Raw genomic sequence first — 5,033 nt, forward strand, 5'->3', positions numbered from 1 at the left:
GCCCACACTCTTGGCCTGTTTCAGGAGGCTCAGTGGGAATGACCTGGAGGAGATGATTAATGTTTTCTGCCTCTTATTCTGGGACTCTGGCTAGGCATCTTCTCAGGAGCAAACGCAACTCACTGGCTGCTGAAGAGTAGAGAGGGATGGGTTGGGTAAGAGACAGTGTGCTGTTAGGTGTCATTGAATTGATACTGCCTCATAACAACCCTACACACAAAACTGCTGGCCCAGCCAGTCTTGTGCCATCCTCACAAGTGTTATGCTTGAACCCATTGTTGCTGTGAATCCATCTCCTTAGGGTCTTCCTCTTTTTTGCTGATTCTACTTGCCAAGCAGACACTCGTTTTGTTTTGTTGTTGTGAATCTACATATCAAAACATACACCAATTCAACAGTTTCTTCGAGTACACTTTCTTGACATGGATGAAATTCTTCAGGTTGTGCAACCTCCTCTTCTGAGTTGTCCCTCCCTTACTGACATAAAGTCATTGCCCCCTAAAGTCCCTATCTAATCTTTTAAATTGTTGTTGTGAATTTGATCACACATAAATAGTTCTTAAAACAGACCTTTTAAACTAGTGAAATTAGTTTTAAGATGACTTCAGAGGATATTTTTGGTTTAAGGTTTAAAGACTATCTCAGGGCGATAACCCACCTGTCATAGCTCCTGAAAGTCTACAGTCCATGAGAATCTGCAATTCTCAGAGCAGACACTTTTGTTTTCTTTTTAAGTTTTTATTATGAATTGAGTGATAGTTTACATGGGTGAACATCGGTTTTACACTCATCATACCATTGCAATGATTACAATCTCCTTCATGCATCATCATTCAACAATATTTGCTTCTATTCACTCTGGTTTTTTTATTTTTGGCCTGGGGGAATGTACACAAAACCACTTAGGAATATATAATAATTTAAATAACCAAAGGGCACATCCTGCAAGCTTGTTTCCTGGCCACAAGCACACACTTTTTCTCTTTCCATGAGTCTAGAGTCCTCAGCTGCTCTATCTCTTCATGTTTTTATCTCTGCCTCCATCTCTGATGTCACTGCTTCTCTGGATTGTTGTTGTTGTTAAGTGCTGTCGAGTCGGTTCCGACCCATAGTGACCCTGTGTACGGTTTCTGAGGAGCAGCTGGTGAGCTTGAACCACTGACCTTGCAGTTCAAATGGCTTGTTTCTCTGGATAGGGTCCCACATTCTGCTCATGCTCTTCTCACTTGATTGTCCTAGGGTCCTCGGTTCCTGGAATGTAAGATTAACTATTTCCCACCTTTATGTTACAAAACTTCTATCTTTATATTTATGACAATCTCAATTAGTCATGATAACAATTACACACTATTGAATCATAAGAATATTATCCCTATCTCCTTTCACCAGACCTGTCTAGGTAAGGTGAAAACTATTCAATGGGGAATTATACCTTCCTCTAGCACACTCTGAAATTAAGCTCCATCTTGAAAACTTGTAAGTCAATCACTTCATGCCTTTATAGCTCCTCCCCTCCCATTTTAGGTAGCCAATGTCTAAGTTTCCCGTCACTATCAACCCTGTATACAGAGGGGATAGGATGATGATTCCTTCCCTCTCAGTTGGTATTTTGAGCTACTACATCCATAAGTATATGTCAAGTTCATCAAATGGTAGCAATTTACACTTGTCTCCTTTATCAAAATTTTTTCTTCTTCAGTCAGGTTGTGATCATCAAACTATTGAAGCTAGGTCAAATGAGTACTATCTGCAAGTTTGGGTGTTATTGTGCATCTACCCTCACTTCATATCAGCTGGATGCTTCACTCTCAGCTCTAGCCCTCTGTGAGTAGGTCCTTGTCCATGGGCTCAGGAGTCCCCAGGTCTCACCATACTTCAGAACAACCAGCCCTTCCTCTACTCTCTCTTTTGTCTCCAGGTCTATGGGGGTCTATGAAACGTGATCAAACTCAGTCCATATTTTCATTGCTGTCTGTCTCTCACTTCCACTCACCAGTAGACCAACATGATCACCAGCAAGCTTACATGGCTGCTCAGGTATTCCCTTTAAGTTTCAGTTGGAGGTGGGTGGGGGTGGAGCTGTCCTGAAGGTACTTCATTACTTGCCTTGATGACTGTCCAGGAGGAAATTGCTTGTTCTTGTAGTAGCCAATCAGACTGCCATTTTTGTTTTTTATTTTGATTTTTCCTGCTGGTCTTTCTTTCAAGAAGTATCTTCTGTTCCTCTGGCTGCTCCAGGCTGGTCTACTTGTCCTTTCAAGTGGGAATGTCCCACCTCAGAAAGTTCTGGATGGAGCTCAGAGCAGACTCTTTTAAGAGGGCCTGTGGGATCAGGGAAAGGCAAGGATAGCTCTGGAAATTGGTAAAATGGGTAGATCTGTAATGGAAGCAAAGGGGAAATCATAAAGCAGTGGAGATTTATTGGTGTGCATTTTTTCTTGTCTAGAGCCATAAGAACATGAATGTAATTTGTTATTCTCTGTCTAGATCTCACCTTCTGGGATTTAAAAATATTTTAATTAACCCAATTAATACACAGAACCCTAAAGAGATGTATTGACACAGCAAGTGAAACAATGGATTTAAACATAACAATTGTAAGGATGGAGCAATACTAGGCAGTGTTTTGTTCTATTGTGCATAGGATCACTACGAGTTACAGCCTTTATGGTACCTAACAACAACTATTAATACACAAAAAACATTTTCTTTGGAAACAGTTCAGGCAACACAAAAAGCTAAAATCTGCCTTGTCCTCCTCTGGCCTCTGACATAGGTTCCCAGTCCCTTCACCACTGGTTCTCATTAACCTCATTTCCATGCTGCCCAGGGGGAGCCCAGTGGAGGTAGAGGAAGTGACTAGGTGAGGAACCTGCAGAGTGAGGTGGGGGAGTTGAGATATTATAACCCAGAATGTGGAGCAGGTCTGGGCCCAAGGAGACAACCTGACCCATCTTTGCCATATAACCAAGGGCCTGGAACGGAGCCCACTGGAGCTGAAGGCAGAAAGGGGTGAGTGATTGTGTGTTGAGGGCAAGGGGAAGTATTTATTCATGAGACAAAAAAGAGCAGAGGGAATAGAAGTTTGTCATTTATATTGCCTTTTTCCATGTTTTGGGAGTTGGCATGAGCTGAGTTCCCACTTTGATCTGCAATTCTATACTGAATGGTACTGGGGCCCTTGGGTGGTTGAGTGACCCATGAAGCATTTTCTGAGACAGGTGTATGGCTTAGTCAGCCCATGCATGCTTAGGTTTCTATGAAACTGGTTGTCCTTTGAAGGTTGCCCTTGACAGCCATTTGGAACTGACCTCTCCATGGCAAAATAATTTGTTTGGGGTTACCCTTCTAGAGTGTTTGGCCTTCTCCAGATGTTAATAAGCAAGGGGAGAAAACCGGTGGAATCTTGCTGAGTCACCTTTAAGGAGGAACAGGAAAAACAATGGAATTCTTTGATCCTGGTGTCCTCTGTCAGCTGTAGACTAGAATATCTCCCACACATGTTGCTAGGTCTTATTCTTTCCCCTCTCTAGCCAGATGCCCATGGAGGGAGTTTCTCCACAGTTAGCAAAGTCTAGAGTCTCAGGCTCCATGTTCAGCCGGAGAGATTGGCTCTGACTTTCAGGTCCTGAGTGAGGTTAATCCTGCATATAGCTCTTTTGAGACCCTGGGACTTAGTTTTTCTTTCTGCCACATAATCTGGTGAAGATGGTTCAGGAAAGTGTAGTCTGTGCAACTGGAGTTGGGGGAGGCGGCAGAGTTTCTCTCATGACCAACTCTAACACCAAGTCACCATCATACTGCCTTAGGACCTTCCTCTGTTTCAACAGTCCCATGGGGTAAAGGAGTCATGGAGCCAGGAGGCTGTGCCCACCTAGAGCCCACACCCCTCCCCCAGGGTCTGCCTTCCCAGGGCAGATGGTAATGCCAGTGCTGTTACCCTGGGTGGAGCATGTGTAGACGAGGCCCCTCCATGTGAACATGTGAACGACAGTGCCAAGGGTAAGAGGAGAAGGGGGCAGGCTGGGAGCCAGAGGCCCTGTCACATTTAGGTCCCTGGAGTCCAAGAATTATAGATTGGAACCTGGCCTGTCAGGTTGTTATGATGGTACAGTTGTGCAGGTAGGAAGATAGACCATTTTCTTGTTTAACAGTTGGTGACCTCAAGTAATAACTTAAATATATGTTTGGCATGTGGGTCTCCACCCCCAGTGGAGCACTTCAAGACGACATCACAGAAAGTGACTCGAAAGTTCTGGTGGAAGAATGTGAAGATGATTGTCCTCATCTGTGTGATTGTCTTCATCCTCATCTTCTTCATTGTGCTCTTGGCCACCTGTGTCATCCATACTTAGGGAGCCCCCTCCCACCCTGCCTCCTCTTCTGGGGCAACCCTCCTTAGTGGGTGCCAAGAGGGGTCCTCTCTCCAGCCCTCCTCCACAGGGAATGCTGTGCGACCTGGTCCTCTGATTCCTTCCCTCAGGACCCTCTGCTCATTGTTTGCCTTAGTGGCCACCTTGGTCTCCTGAAAGTAGAGATCTGGACTATGGCTGTGTTTCCTGAGTCCTCAGAATGGGCTGGAGAGACCCAGTTGTTGTTGTTGTTGTTAGGTGCCATCAAGTCGGTACCAACCCATAGCCACCTTGTGCACAGTGGAACGAAACACTGCCTGATTCTGGGCCAGCCTCACTATTGTTGCCACACTTGAGTCCATCAATGCTGCCATTTGGCCAATCCATTTCGTTGGGGGTCTTCCTCGTTTTTTCTGACCATCCACCTTACCAAAAATTATGTTCTTCTCCAGTGACTGGTCCTTCCTGACAATCTGTCTTAAGTATTAGAGACAAAGTTTGGCCATCTTGGCCTCCAAGGAGCACTCTGGCTAAACTTCTTCCAAAATGGATCTGTTGGTTCTTTTGGCAGCCATGACACTCTCAATATTCTCCTCCAACACCATAACTCAAAAGCTTCAATTCTTCTACGGTCATCCTTATTCACTGTCCTGCTTTTGATGCATATGTTGTTGTTGTCAG

Source organism: Chrysochloris asiatica, unplaced genomic scaffold, assembly GCF_000296735.1.
Source record: "Chrysochloris asiatica unplaced genomic scaffold, ChrAsi1.0 scaffold00093, whole genome shotgun sequence".
NCBI lineage: Eukaryota > Metazoa > Chordata > Mammalia > Afrosoricida > Chrysochloridae > Chrysochloris > Chrysochloris asiatica.